This window comes from Saimiri boliviensis, chromosome 8, assembly GCF_048565385.1.
Source record: "Saimiri boliviensis isolate mSaiBol1 chromosome 8, mSaiBol1.pri, whole genome shotgun sequence".
NCBI lineage: Eukaryota > Metazoa > Chordata > Mammalia > Primates > Cebidae > Saimiri > Saimiri boliviensis.
Window position 1 is genome coordinate 43866799 of NC_133456.1, and position 16029 is coordinate 43882827.

The 16029-nt window shown below is 37.2% G+C and overlaps 1 pseudogene; it reads right to left on the bottom strand.

The window, feature by feature from the left end:
• Window positions 1-11360: 11360 nt before the first annotated feature.
• Window positions 11361-11944, bottom strand: LOC101036155 (rRNA-processing protein FCF1 homolog pseudogene; annotated as a pseudogene).
• Between the last annotated feature and the right edge of the window lie 4085 nt (window positions 11945-16029).

Genomic DNA, 16029 nt, shown 5'->3' on the forward strand with positions numbered 1-16029 from the left:
CCTCAGGGTAGCTGCTTTTATGTAAACTGTCCTCCCAAATGTATGAAAAATGAGAAGCATTGCTTCTTAGCTAAAATTTAATAAAATGGTCACAGAAATGTCTTTCTGTGAAAACGAAGTTCTTAGGCGTTTGGGCAAAGAGAATTCAAGGAAATGAATTTATCACTACTGCCGCTTCTTGTCAAAATTTCATTGAAATGAATATGTCTCTTATCAAAATAAACATGACATGAATTCCAGAGCTCGCTGTTCCTATCTTTGCTGTTGGAGGTGCTGTTGGATTTTCTTGCTGTTGGATTTAAATGCTGCTGAAAGAATGCAGACTAGTTTCTCATGAATTTTAGGCCCAGCCATCACAGAACCAGCACACTTTTCGCTATCATCCTGTTTATGCAGGGATTTTTATTTTACAAAGCTATTAATACAGAAAAGTCTGTAGAATTCATGATGTTTGATTAAGTTGGGCAGGAAAAGTCTATCTTTTGGAGCACAGTACCCTCCAGTTTCCATATCTTTGTTTCTTTAGAGGATGTGAGAAATTATATAGAAGGGGTGCTTTTTTAGGGAAGCCGATGGTAATACTCGATTATATTTAGAGGTATTTACTTCAGCACAAAGCTACTGGTGAAAGCCCAGGTGACTTATCACTCAGTAAAAAGATGAAGTAACAGCTTTAACTCTGAAGACATTGCCGCAAGATAGGAAACAAAATAACTCATCCTTTTGAGGGAGAGTGTTCATATTTACCAGAAAGAACAGAACCCACAATACTAAGCTATTTGACTCAAGTAGGATTTGAAGCTCCAAGTCTTTGTCGAAAGTGTTTGTTCAGTGTAAAACCATCCCTGTAACTGGTTTTTTTTTTCCCTTAAATTTTTAATATTTTATTTCAATAGGTTTTTGTGGAACAGGGGGTGTTTGGTTACATGAGTAAGTTATTTAGCGGTGATTTCGGAGATTCTGGTGCACCCATCTCTCAAGCAATATACACTGTAGCCAAAGCATAGTCTTCATCCCTGCCACCCCGTGTGACCCCCAATTCCAATGCATTATTCTTATTTGTAAGAGGCCAATAACCCGAATGGTTTGATAAAAATCTTTTTGTGCACTCATCTTAGGAACAGAGACTAAAACTTGTTTCCAATGTATTACTTTGTGATGTTTTAAATAATGCCTCAGAAATATTTTATTTGGTGGCCATATGGAACCTGACAGTGATTTGCATTTAACGAGACTTCCTTAAAACCTGTTTGTTTGGGCTGGGAGTGGTGGCTTCTGCCTGTAATCTCAGCACTTTGGGAGGCCAAGGCGGGCGGATCACCTGAGGTCAGGAGTTCAAGACCAGCCTGGCCAACATGGCAAAAGCTGGTCTCTACAAAAAATAACCGGGCATGATGGCGGGTGCCTGTAATCCCAGCTACTCGAGAGGCTGAGATGGGAGAATTGCTTGAACCCGGGAGACAGTGGTTGCAGTGAGCTGAGATCCTGCCGCTGCACTCCAGACTGAGTGAGAGTTCCTCTCAAAACAAACAAACAAACAAACAAACAAACAAACAAACAAACAACTATTTGCATGCAGAGTAATTTAAGGGGGTCAGATTAAAGATAGTTCCATAATTATGTTAATTCCATCCACTGTTTCATGCCACAATTCACCCTTAATTTCTGTTTTAGTTTTCTTTCTTTCTTTCTTTCTTTTTTTTTTTCAATTAGTGCCAATTAGGCATGAGACACTATTAGGGAAGCAAAATGGAAAGAAAATGATCCCACCTTTGAGGAGGCGCAATCTAACTGGGAAGAGAAGTCACAAATAACTGACTTTCCTGCTTGGTGTGTAAAATATGTTAAAGGTGGGCACACGGTTTGTAGGAGTGCTGATGGGTGTTATAATGACCATTAATTCACTAACCCCATTTGGTTTTCAATATTTGTAAAATCATTAGGCAAACTGCAGATGAGGTGTGCATATGGCTACGGTATTTTGAACTATATGTTGTGTGGTTCTTAATTTACTCTTTGCTCCTTTTAAAATACTTACCAACACTGCTAGACCAACATCCACGCTGTCTCTCTGTTTTTGTTTTTGTTTTTGTTTTTAAGATTGATTTTGGTGTAAATAACGCGATGGCAAAATTTCAAAGAAGCATATGTGGGATATTTTACCAGGGTACATTAGAGTTGAGAATAATGTTGGTAGAAACCATTTGTGAATTAAGTACATTCATTGGTAAGTGTTCTTTTTCTTTTTTTTTTTTTAATTAATAGATTTAAAACTAGCATTCATAAAGCTAGTTATTTGAGCATTTTTTGTGACTATTCGCTACTTTAGGAAGAGCCTGTGAAAAGTATAAAAAATAAGATAGAACAAAAGTACATATGTATACATTCTACAAATGACTTTGCTTACAAAACTTATTGAATAACTAATGCCAATGACTCATAGGTTTGAAATGGGACAATTACTCTATTTTGAACGCATTCCTTCTAATGACATGGTAAGGCATACTCAGTGTAACCCTGAGGACAACAGCACCATGCTGTTTTAGTTACTGTAGCCTTGTAGTATAGTTTAAAGTAAGGTAGTGTGATGCCTTCAGCTTTTTTTTTTCCCCCCCTCAGGATTGTCTTGGCTATACGGGTTGTTTTCTGGTTCCATATGAAATTGAAGAAAGTATTTTCCAATTCTGTAAAGGAAGTCAATGGTAGCTTGATGGGAATAGCATTTAATCTATAAATTAGTTTAGGTATTATAGGTGTTTTCATGATACTGATTCTTCCTATCCATGACCACAGAATTTTTTTCCACTTATTTGTGTCCTCTTATTTCCTTGAGCAGTGGTTTGTAGTTCTCCTTGAAGAGGTCCTTCACATCCCTTGTAAGTTGTATTCCTAGGTGTTTTATTCTCTTTGTAGCAATTGTGAATCGGAGTTCACTCATGATTTGTCTATCTACTTATCTATTGTTAGTGTATAAAAATGCTTGCAATTTTTGCACATTGATTTTGTATCCTCAGACTTTGCTGAAGTTGCTTATTAGCTTGCTTAAGGAGTTTTTGTGCTGAGAAGTTGGGGTGTTCTAAATATACAATCATGTGATCTGCAAACAGAGACAATTTGACTTTCTTCCTTCCTATTTGAATATTCTTTGTTTCTTTCTCTTGCCTGATTGCCCTGGCCAGAACTTCCAATACTATGGTGAAGAGGAGTGGTAAGAGAGGCCATCCTTGTCTTATGCTGGTTTTCAAAGTGAATGCTTCCAACTTTTGCCCATTCAGTATGATATTGGCTGTGGGTCTGTCAAATAGCTCTTATTATTTTGAGAAATGTTTCATCAATACCTAGTTTATTGAGAGTTTTTAGCATAAAGCGATGTTGAATTTTGTGAAAGGTCTCTTCTGCATCTATTGATATAATCATGTGGTTTTTGTCATTAGTTCTGTTTATGTGATGTTTATTGATTTGCATATGTTGAATCAGCCTTGCATCCCAGGGATAAAGCTGACTTGATCATGGTAGATAAGCTTTTTCTTGTGCTGCTGGATTCAGTTTGCCAGTATTTTATTGAGGATTTTTGCATTGATATTCTTCAGGGATATTGGCCTGAAATTTTCTTTTTTTGTTGTGTCTCTGCCAGGTTTTGGCATCAAGATAATGCTGGTCTCATAAAATGAATTAGGAAGGAGTACCTCTTTTTGTATGGTTTAGAATGGTTTCAGAAGGAATGGTAGCAGTTCCTCCAGTAGAATTTGCCTCTTTGTCTGTCTGGTCCTGAGTGATTTTGTTTGATAGGCTATTAATTACTGCATCAATTTCAGAACTTGTTATTGATCTATTCAGGGATTCAGCTTCTTCCTGTTTTAGTCTTAAGAGGGTGTCTATGTCCAGGAATTTATCCATTTCTTCTAGATTCTCTAGTTTATTTGCATAGTCGTGTTTATAGTATTCTCTAATGAGTTTGTATTTCTGTGGGATCAGTGGTGATATCTCTTTTATCTTTTTTTACTGTGTCTATTTGATTCTTTTCTCTTTTCTTCTTTGTTATTCTAGCTAGGAGTCTATCTATTTAGTTAATCTTAAAAAAAAAAAAAAAAAAAAAAAAAAAAAAAAAACAGCTCCTAGATTCCTTGATTTTTTGAATGATTTTTTGTGTCTATCTCCTTCAGCTCTGCTCTGATCTTAGTTATTTCTGGTTTCTGCTAGATTTTGAATTTGTCTGCTCTTGATTCTGTAGTTCTTTTAATTGTGATGTTAGAGTGTCAATTTGATATCTTTCCTGCTTTCTAATGTGGGCATTTAGTGCTATAAATTTCCTTCTTAACACCTCTTTAGCTGTGTCCCAGAGATTCTGGTACGTTTTCTCTTTGTTCTCATTGGTTTCAAAGCACTTCTTCATTTCTCCTTAATTTCGTTTAAGGCAGTAGTCATTCAAGAGCAGCTTGTTCAGTTTCCATGTGGTTATGTTGTTGTGAGTGAGTTTCTTAATCCTGAGTTTTAATTTGATTGCACTGTGGTCCAAACGACTGTTATGATTTCCATTCTTTTGCATTTGCTGAGGGGTGTTTATCCTTGGTAATTTTCTGTCTTGTTGATCTAATATTGACAGTGGGTGTTAAAATTTCCCACTATTATTGTGTGGGAGTCTAAGTCTCTTTGTAGGTCTCTAAGAACTTGTGCTTCTGTATTGGGTGCATATATATTTAGGATAGTTAGCTCTTCTTGTTGTATTGATCCCTTTACTATTGCATAATGACCCTCTTTGTCTTTTTTATCTTTGTTGGTTCAAAATCTGTTTTGTCAGAGACTAGAATTGCAACCCCTGCTTTTTTCTGTTTCCCATTTGCTTGGTAAATCTTCCTCCATCCCTTTATTTTGAGCCTATGTGTGTCTTTGCATGTGAGATGGGTCTCCTGAATATAACACACCCATGGGTCATTATCCAATTTGCCAATCTGTGTCTTTTAATTGGGGCATTTAGCTGATGTACATTTCAGATTAGTATTGTTACGTGTGAATTCAATCCTGTTATGATGCTAGCTGGTTATTTTGCACATTAGTTGATGCTGTTTTTTCGTAGTGTCATTGGTCTTTACATTTTAGTGTGTTTTTGCAGTGGCTGGTACCAGTTTATTCTTTCCATATTTAGTGCTTCCTTCAGGAACTCCTGTAAGGCAGGCCTGATAGTGACAAAATTCCCCATCATTTTCTCATCTGTAAAGGATTTCTCTTTCACTTAAGAAGTTTAGTTTGGCTAGATATGAAATACTTTGTTGAAAATTATTTTCTTTAAGAATATTGAGGCCAGGCGTGGTGGCTCATGCTTGTAATCCCTGCGTTTTGGGAGGCCAAGGCAGTCAGATCATTTGAAGTCAGGGGTTCAAGACCAGCCTGGCCAACATGGCGAAAACCCATCTCTATTAAAAATACAAAAATTAGCCAGGCCGGTGGTGGGCACCTGTAATCCCAGCTATTCTGGAGGCTGAGGCAGGGCAAATTGCTTGAACCCAGGAGACAGAGCTTGCAGTGAGCCAAGATCACACCATTGCACTCCAGCCTGAGTGACAGAGTGAGACTCCCTCTCAAATATATATATATATATATATATATATATATATATATATATTTGATTATACAGACACACACACACACACACACACACACACACACACACACACACACATACACATATATAATATTGGCCCCTACTCTCTTCTGGCTTGTAGGGTTTCTGCAGAGACATCTGCTGTTAGTCTGATGGGCTTCCCCTTGTAGGTAACCTGAACTTTCTCTCTGGCTGCCCTTAACATTTTTTCCTTTGTTTCAACCTTGCAGAATCTGATGATTTTGTTTCTTGGGGTTGCTCTTCTTGAGGAGTATCTTAGTGGTGTTCTCAGTATTTCTTGAATTCGAATGTTGGCCTATCTTGCTAGGTTGAGGACGTTCTCCTGGATAATATCCTAAAGAGTGTTTTCCAACTTGGTTCCATTCTCCCTGTCACATTCAGGGACACCAATCAATTGTAGGTTTGATTTTTTCACATAGTTCCATAGTCCTTGGAGGCTTCATTTTTTTTCATTCTTTTTTTTATAATCTTGTCTTCACACCTCATTTCAGCAAGTTGATCTTCAATCACTGATATCCTTTATTCTGCTTGATTGATATGGCTATTGATACTTGTGTATGTTTCACGAAGTTCTCACGCTGTGCTTTTCAGCACCATCAGATAATTATGTTCCCCTCTAAACTGGTTGTTCTAGTTAGCAGTTCCTGTAACCTTTCATCAAGTTTCTTAGCTTCGTCGCATTGGGTGAGAACATGCTCCTTTAGCTCAGAGGAGTTTGTTATTACCCACCTTTTGAACCCTCATTCTGCCATTTCATCAATCTCATTCTCTGTTCAGTTTTGAACTTCTGGAGAGGAGTTGCGATCGTTTGAAGGAAAACAGGCAGTCTGGTTTTTGGAATGTTCAGCATTTTTGTGCTGTATTTTCCTCATCTTCATGGATTTATCTATCTACCTTTGATGTTTGAGGCTGATAACCTTTGGATGGGGTTTTTGTGTTGGGGTCGTTTTTGTTGATTTGTTGTTGTTGCTTTCTGTTTGTTAGTTTTTCTTCAAACAGTCAAGGACGTCTTCTGCAGGTCTGCTGCTGTTTGCTGGAGGTCCACCCCAGACCCTGTTCACCTGGGTATCACCAGTGCAGCTTGAGGAACAGCAAAGATTGCTGCTTGCACCTTTCTGGAGAAGCTTCGTACCAGACAGGCACTAGCCTAATTCCAGCTGGAACTTGCCTGTATGAGGTGTCTGTCAATCCCTGTTGGGAGGTCTCTCCCAGTCAAGAGGCATGGGGGCCAGGGACCCACTTAAGGAAGCAGTCTGTCCCTTAGCAGAGCTGGTGTGCTGTGCTGGGAGAATCCCTCTTGTCAGGATTTGCTGCTATTTCAGAAGACACTTTTGCAATGTGGAGCCAGGTACCTGCTGAAGGTAGCCTTCTATTCTCTTACAGAAACTGTGGGATAGGGTGTCTATTCTTGCTATTGACATTTCAAAGCAATAGTATCCAGTTCCATTTCTCAGCTTCAAGGGTGTTCTGGAGTCTTAGCTCTGAATCTTCTAATACAAGCAAGTCACAGAGCGATGGAGGCTGAGGCTATGGCAGAATCATTTAGGCCTCCTGGAGTGGAGCTCGCAGAAGAGTGAAACTCTAATCCTGAGTTCCTTTTTCTTTTTTATTTCTTTTTTGAGACCGTGTTTTGCTCTTGTTGCCCAGGCTGGAGTGCGATGGCACGATCTTGGCTCACTGCAAACTCTGTCTCCTGGGTTCAAGCAATTCTTCTGCCTCAGCCTGCAAAAGAGCTGGGATTACAGATGCCTGCCATCACACCTGGCTAATTTTTGTATTTTCAGTAGAGATGAGGTTCCACCAAGTTGGCCACGCTGATCTCAAACTCCTGACCTTGGGTGATCCACCCACCTCGGCCTCTCAAAGTGCTGGGATTATAGGCAGGAACCACCAGGCCCGACAGCTTCTTTTTCTTTATGAGTGTCTTGGATATTCTTGACTCTGTTCTTCTGTAAACATTTTAGAATCAGCTTATCAAATTTTACAGCAAATCCTATGATGATTTTGATTGGAATTACATTGACTCTTCACATCAATCAAAAAAGAGCTCACATGAATATCTCTTTATTCACAAACATGTAATATTTTCAGTAGTTTATCATTTGGAATATTGTTTAATGCTTGCATAATTTTCTCCATAGAAGTTTCGAAATGTGTTTTAGGTGTGTTCCGAGGATCCTTAGAATATTTGTTGGTGTCACAAATGTCACTTATACAAGACTTTTTTCCTAATTGTTGTTTGATGAGGTATAAATACACAAATAATTTTTGTACATTAATCTTATAACCAACCACCTGGCTTTACATTAATCAATTTCTACAAATTTTAGATAGATTATTTTGTGTTTTCTCCACTATATCATCTGTGAATAATGTGTTTTGTCTCTTTCCCTCACATTCTTAATTTCCCATTACTTTTGTAGTCTGGTGCTGCTAGTTAGACATTCCAACTGAACGTTAATTTGAAACTATTGATTCTTTGCTAAGTTTCTGTCTTTGAAAGAGATGCTTTCATATTTCACCATTAACAATAACATTTGCTATAGGTTTTCGGCAGATATATTTTATCAGGTTAAGTAAGTTCATTTACCTTTTTATTTTGCTAAGCATTTTTCTCCTGAATCAGTGTCTGTTTTTTATTAACTTATTTTGAGAGTTAATAAGATTTTGAGAGATTTTATTCTGAATCAGTGTCTGTTTTTCTCAAAGAAGTTTTTTCTCTCGAGAGGATTGCTTTTCCTTCCATTTTCTATAATTTTAATTGGAATAAATATTTATGAATTTCTGGGATAATGATAAATTGCTCTAGTGGATTATACAGTTTATCAATTTTTAAATTTACATTGGCAATATTTTCTTTAAAACTTTTGTTTGTATATTTATGAATCAGACTGGTCTATCATTCCCCCCCGCCCCTGTTTTTTTTTTTTGAACTCTTTTCGTATTTATGTATCAAGATTCTACCGGTCTCATTGATTTATGTGGGCAATATCCTCCCTCTCTAGTTTTGCATTATCTGGAAGACTTCATATTAAAGAGATAATATCATCAAAAGTGTATTAGATCTTGCCTGTTAAATCACTTGGGCCTAGAATTTTTCTTTTTTTAGGCATTAATCAATTTTAGGAATAACAATTTTAGGAATATTCAGACTTTCTAATTCTTCATTAAGAGTTTGTAGTTCTATCTTTAATACATTTGTCAGTTTTTCCTAAGTTCATACATTTATTGGCAAGTCTCTCTTCTATTGCCTCTTTGCTCTTTTTCTAGGACTCTACTCAGAGTGGTGCTTTGGATTGAACGTTTTCATTCAATCCCTCATGTATATATCTCCATTTTCATATTTCTATTCCCCTGGCTCTCTGCTCTTGTTTTCTGGTTAATTTTTCAGATATACCATTACTATTATCTCTTTGGCTATGCTTTTTCTGCTATTTAACCTGTTTAGTTTTTACTTCATTTTAGCAATTCCATTTTCAATATCTAGAAATTCCATTTGGCTGCTTTTCTAGAATTTCCTACTCATTTATGAAAGTTTCTCATGGCTTGCTCCATCAGTGAATTCAACTTTTTTTTTTTTTTTTTTTTTTTAACATATTGGCTATTCTACATTCTGCGTCTCACAATTTTATTATCTTAAGGTTTTTATGGGCTAAATACTTTTCTCTTTTTTCTGCTGCCTCTTTCATGATACTTTGTCTCCTTATTTGCTTAATAATATTTAGAAACTTATATTTGATTGACTTCAGTCTGAGAATAGTGTAGCCTTACATTGGGAATGCTTTCTTCAGCTTTGTTTCTGTTAAGGGTCTCTGGACCTTTTAGAGTATCCTAGCTTAAGACAGGCATTTCAGCTTTAGCTTCCTTACTTTGTCGTCGGCCCAAAGTTAACGTGTAATTGAATAGTATTAAGGACAGCTGCTTGTATTAAAGGCACCTGCTTGAGGAGCAATCACATTTCCCTCACCTGCTTACCTCTCACAGCACGCACTTTCAACTACTATGTAAGTCCTTTTGAGGGAGGGATAACATTTCTCCTGCTTGCTGGAGCTGAGCATGCATTGAGAAATATGTTTTCCATCATTTAGTTGTGTTTTTGTAAGAGAATCTCTCCGAATTCAGTCTCCAGCATTGCCAGATGTAGTTATTCCTGGATGATGGCTGCACTAGTGTGGAATTACTTCAGCTATTTGAAGATATTATTCCAGGATTTCCTAGCATTTATTTATTTTTGCTAAACTGTTCACTGCCAGTGCGATTACTCTTCTTTGGTAAGTAACTGTTTTTACTTAATGATAACTTTTGAAATTTGTATTTTACCATGTCATTTCTAAGGTGAACTTTAAAAATTCCAGCTTTTGAATTGGATATCATTTTGATTTTACATCTCGTCTCTTCATTTTGGAAAAAAAAAAAATCAGTCATCTCTCTTCTGTTGTTTTTGTTTGTTTGTTTTTTGAGACAGAGTCTCACTCTGTCGCCAGGCACCAAGCTGGAGTGCAGTGGCACAATCTCGGCTCACTGCAACCTCTGCCTCCTGGGTTCAAGCAAATCTCCTGCCTCAGCCTCCCGAGTAGCTGGGACTACAGGCACGCGCTGCCACTCCCACTAATTTTTGTCTTTTTAGTAGAGACCGGGTTTCACCACGTTGGCCAGGATGGTCTCGATCTCTTGACCTCGTGATCCACCTGCCTCGGCCTCCCAAAGTGCTGGGATTACAGGCTTGAGCCACTACGCCTGGCCTCTTCCATTGTCGGTTCTCTTCCCTTTTTGACAGAGAAAAGAAGTGATGGCGAAACTCCTATTCAATATATCTTGTAAATTTTCAACTCTTTCCCATGTCTGTGAACTTCCTTCGTTCTTCCTTCCTCTCGTCTCTCTCCCTTTTCCCCTTCTTTTTTCTTTCCTTCCGTTTCTTTTTTTCTTAAGATTTATAACCCTCTGACTCCTCTTTGTTCTATTATTCTTTTTTCTAAAAATATGCCACTTTTTTACTGTAAACTGACAATTGATAATTGTGTAAATTTACGAGTTACAAAGTTACATCATAATCTGGATACAATGTGGAATAATTCCTTAAATCAAGTTAGTTAACATATCCCTCTCTTTAAATACTTAACATGTTTGTGTTAAGAACATTTGGAATTACTCTTGTGGCAATTTTGAAATGTGTGATACTTTATGAACCTTATTCACCACATTGTGCAACAGAACTCAGAAAAAAGTATAAGACATTTTTTTCCTGGCATTTTGTACACTTTAAACATTACTTAAAATTTTTTATGATTGTTATTAATTTTGAGACAGAGTTTCACTCTTGTAGCCCAGGCTGGAGTGCCGTGGCACGATCTCGGCTCACTGCAACCTCCACCACCTGGGTTCAAGTGATTGCCCTGCCTTAGCCTCTCAAGTAGCTGGGTTCACAGGTGCATGCAGATAGGGTTTCATCATATTGGTCAGGCTAGTCTCGAACTCCTGACTTCAGGTGTTTCACCTGCCTCGGCCTCCCGAAATGCTGAGATTACAGCGCTGAGCCACTGTGTCCTGCCTAAAATGTTTAAATGAGACAAAATATCAATTTCAAAACAGCATCAAAAAATGAGTATATTTTTAAGGATACTCAACTCAAAATAGAGCAAATGGGTTTACAGAAGAATACATCACACTACTGAATGTTTAATGAACTGGAAACAAAAGAGAGCTGGTTGAAGAAAGGCAGAGGAATTTTGTCTTGTAAGAGTTAGAACCTAGGGTCTTGATGGTCACCTGACATCTGTTCAGTGTTCTATCTATGGTTAGAAATGTACAAGTTAGGAACTCCAGGATTCTTTTGGATTCTTTTTTTAAGGTCCTGGTCAAGCAAGAACACAATGTAACACTTGTAAGTTCCTCTCTGTACTAAGCAGTCATCGGCATAGGTTCCTCTGTGTGGGCAATCATTCCAATAACGGATCCTTAACAATCCGTAGAGCTACTAGATACTTTTGCCCTCATTTCCCAGTTTCAGCCATTACACAGTTATGCAAAGGATACGCCTGGCATACAGACAGTCCATCATTGACTGCACAAAGTCCAGTTTGGTATTAATGGAAAAGCTGAGAAAGTTGGTATCAACTAGGATGTGGTAAGGTGGGCCCAGCTGTGTATTATATTGGAAAAATAATCAGGAAGGGTGTTGAGCTTTCCTTTCCTTTAGTGTGCTGGGCTACTATTTTTCTTTCTTTTTAGGTTTTAGTCTGTCCTTGCTTTAAGCCTCTGATCTCTGAGACTAGGCATTCACCTCATGGTCACGCACTTCCTCGTTTTCTTTTGCTTCCCCATGTTCATGCCACGCTCCTGTTTCTTCTATTATTATCTTTAAAATGAGTAATTCCTTGATTCAACAATATTATGTATGGGTTATGAAACTTTAATTTCAATGACCATATTCTGAATTTCCAAAAAGATGGCTTGGTTTATTTTTATATCTACCTGTTCACGTTTTGTCATATCTATGTTTCGGTTTGGTTTGGTTCGGTCGGCTGGTTTGCCTATGCGCGACGTTTGTCATCTTCGTGGATTTTGAAGTGTAATTTTACATCCTTTTTAATGACACTCTGTGGGTTTTCCCTCTCTCTGTTGTTATTTTTATTGGCTAATAGTTTTGTGTTATCTACTGTATCTCCTTCCATAAAGAGATCTGTTCTTCTTTGACACAATTACCCCTGGAAATGCCCCATTACACACCGGTTAACTTCCTTTCAGAGGTTATCTAAGTGTTGCGATATGATAGAGACATAATGACAATACGATTGTCAGAAATCGTTTTCCATTACAGCTTTAAAAGCAGAGGGACTGAGAAAGCTTCCAGATTTTATTTTCTCTCTAAAAACAAAATATCGCTACTACTACTAAAAACACAATATTCTACTGTTGCAAATCACCACAAAATGTGTGACCTAAAACAACACAAATATATTTTATGTCCTGGAGGTCAGACATCTGAAATGAATTGGCAAGGCCGAATTTCTTCTCTCTAGGGGAGAATCCGCTTCCTGGTCTTTTTCAGCTTCTACAAGTCATCTGAGATTTTGGGCTCATCTCTTTTTCTCTCTGTGTCTTTTTCATACACCACCCCTCTGTTTCCATTACCATGTCCCTTTCTCTGACTCTAACTCTCCTGCTTCTCTTTTATAAAGACACTTGTGATGACACTGGGATTGCCCAGGTAATAATCTAGTTAAATCTCCCATTTTAGGAGCCTTCACTTAATCATCTCCGCAAAGTCCCTTTTGTCGTATAATGTATCATAGTCTCAGTTTCTGGAGTTTAGTATGTGAATCTCATTTGAGCATCGCTACTTTACCTATCAAATATGGCATCTGCTTTCTTTGGATTCTGTAATACTGTATTGTTACCTTTTATATTTCTTAAATGTCTGGCTATTTCTTCTCAAATTCCCTTTCAGGATTTACTCTCTGCTCTTTCCTTAATTATTGGGGCTTCTTGGGTTTAAGTCCCAAAGTAAATGCTAGAAATTTCCATTGTATTTCTTATCTTGTGCAATCAAGATAATTCCCTAAGTGGATATAAAAATCTCTATTATATTTCTGACTCTGCTACTGAAAATTTACACAGAGAGACGTCTCACATATAACATGTTCTGAACTGAAATCATGCTTACACCTTCAAAGTCTCACCGTTTTGCCCATTTAATGCCATTTCCATGAACCCTTTACCTAAGTCAAAGTCATCTTTACTTCCTCCATCTCCCTCCCTTCCCCAAATCATTATGAATCTGAAAATCACATTAAATTTAAGTGTTTCCTAAGTCTTTCTCCACAGGCACCAACACTCCTTAATCTAGGCCAGTTTTGTCTTTTGTCTGTATTTCGGCAACAGACTTCTAAATGGTCTTATATCCAGGATGACTCCCTTCAAATTCATTCTCTGTATTGCGGCTTGACTAGCAGTGAAACGAGGAGCTATAGCCCTCTTTGTAAACTACAGATCTAATGATGCCACATTCCTTCTAAAATCATCCCATGACCCTTAATTGATGTTAGGGTAAAAACAAAGCAGTTTTCACAACATCGTATAGAAGCTCCATGTCTTAGCCTGTTTTCTGCTGTTTTAACAGAATTAACACGGACTGGACAATTTATATAAAAATTGCTTTAGCTCATAGTTCTAGAAGTTGGGACATTGCAGATTGAGGAGCTGTATCTGGTGAAGTTCTTGCTATGTCATAATGTGGTAGAAGGTATCACTTGGGAAGAAAACATGCATGGGAAACAGAAAATGGGTCAAACATTCCCTTTCATGGGGAGACTACTCTCCAGATAATGACATTCATTCCATTCATTCCATTCGTTCATGAAGGCAGAGTCCTTACGCCTGAATCACATCTTTAAAAGTCCTACTTTGTAATACTGTCACAATGGCAATGAAATTTCTACATACGTTTTGGAGGGGGCATTCAAACCACAGCACTCTTGTGTAGGGAGGCCAGTGGTTTCCCCTCTAGCTTCATTTCTCATTGTGTTCTTTCACTTCCTTAGATGCTCTAATCACTCTTTCATTCTCTCTCACTCTCTCTTCTACCCTCCTGACCCTCCTATATACTGTTGATGCTACTCTTTTTGTCTAGAAGCTATTTTTCTCACCTCCTCATCTGGCTAACCGCTATTCTCTTTGCAGATTTCTAGCTCCTCCAGGAAGCCTTTTCTGTCCGTGAGTTCAGGTCAAATGTACTTTCTTAAGGATTCCTTTAACATTCTACTTTGTCTCAAATTACCTTATGCCATTTTGTATGCCCGTAATTAGCATTCGACTGTAAATACTATGAGAACAGGCATAGCATTTATGTAATAGGTATTCATTCATTGTTTGATGAAAGAAGAAAGAAGAAATTATTTTATGAAATACAAATTAGAGAAATGTAAATTTTATTTTCTTTGCAAAATAGAAATATCTTTCAGGTGAAGTAGCTCATGTTTTCTTAACAAGAGAGGAAGAGAGAAAGAGAACCATGATAGGTTTTAGTATCAATAATATGCTCAAATTAATACTTTATCTGTTAAGAGAAGATAAACTATAGTTTTAATTCAAACATATTATAGGTGAGTTAATGTTTTCCTATTTTAACACTGATATTTTTTAACTGTTTAATGTCTTTATCATGAACCTTTACTATAATAAAAATAAAATCTCACAGTTTTTGGAGTTGACAAATATCATTTTGGATTTCTGACTATTATTGTAACTACACGTAAACTAGAGATGAAACGCTTGCTGAACTTAATATTGATCAAGTTCCTTAAAATTAGGGCCATTAAAACAAAGCCCCTGATGTTTTAATGACAATAACTAGAAAACGTTTAGGCTTAGATTTTGCATTTCCTTTCAGTGGTGTCCTTCTGTAAGTCTTAAACATGTCTTAAATTGGGCCTTTAAGAATTATAAGCTAAATACAAGAGTTCTAATTGTCTGAAAGTAGTCTGTATGTTAAAACTGCTAACCTCTAAACGTCTGTGAGCTTTGGTGCTCCCATTTTCTTTGATTTGAAGTTTAAGATGAGAGATGTTAAGCTCCAAACTCGGCACAAGAAACTATCAGAAATATGCTTCAGTGCAAACGCCGTTCAAAAATGGTAATCATTCCTGAAACTCTGTCACAACAACAACAACAAAATGTTTCACAGGTTATTTATTCAATTGCTTTCTCTAATCAGAAAGTCCTCCACCCCTCACAATTGTTATAGAGTAAGATTGTTTCCTTGAGGCAAGAAAGAAATGCAGAAGTCTTGACAAACAAAAGAAGAGGCTGCCTTAGGGAAAGGGACTACTGTACAGTGAACAATGAGAACTTCTTCCCCTGCTAAGACAATCTTTACAAGTAAACATAAGAAGGAAAAAGACGGTGTGACTCACTGGCTTTTTACTACATAGTTGAATGTTAGCTCTTTAATTATTTGGCCTTTTGAAAATTGCTTATATATGCTAAGTGAGTAATTTTAATACTACCCTGCTGTTGATAAAGATTATCCATCCTTAAGATTTTTTTAATAAACTCACAAGCCAGGGTTGTTCAAGTTTAGGAAAGTGAGGGATAGCACACAGTAATTGTAAGTAAAGGAAGAAAGAGCTGTAGAGAGAAATCCAGAATACCAAGGGATCTTTAAAATGAAAGAAATAATAAAGCCCAGCTTAGTAGTATAGGAAAGGCATTCATTTTTAATCAAAATCTGTATTACCAATTTGGGAAAGTAACTTTTCTTTCTAAAGAATCAGTTTATTCTTCTGTAAAAGAAGTTTCTGTCTGGGGAGTAAGTGATTATGACAATTTCCTATTTTAGTGAGTATTGTATTTTTCTGACATGTTCTGAGTAAAAATATCAAGGGGAGAAGAAATGAGGCATGGGGTTTCTC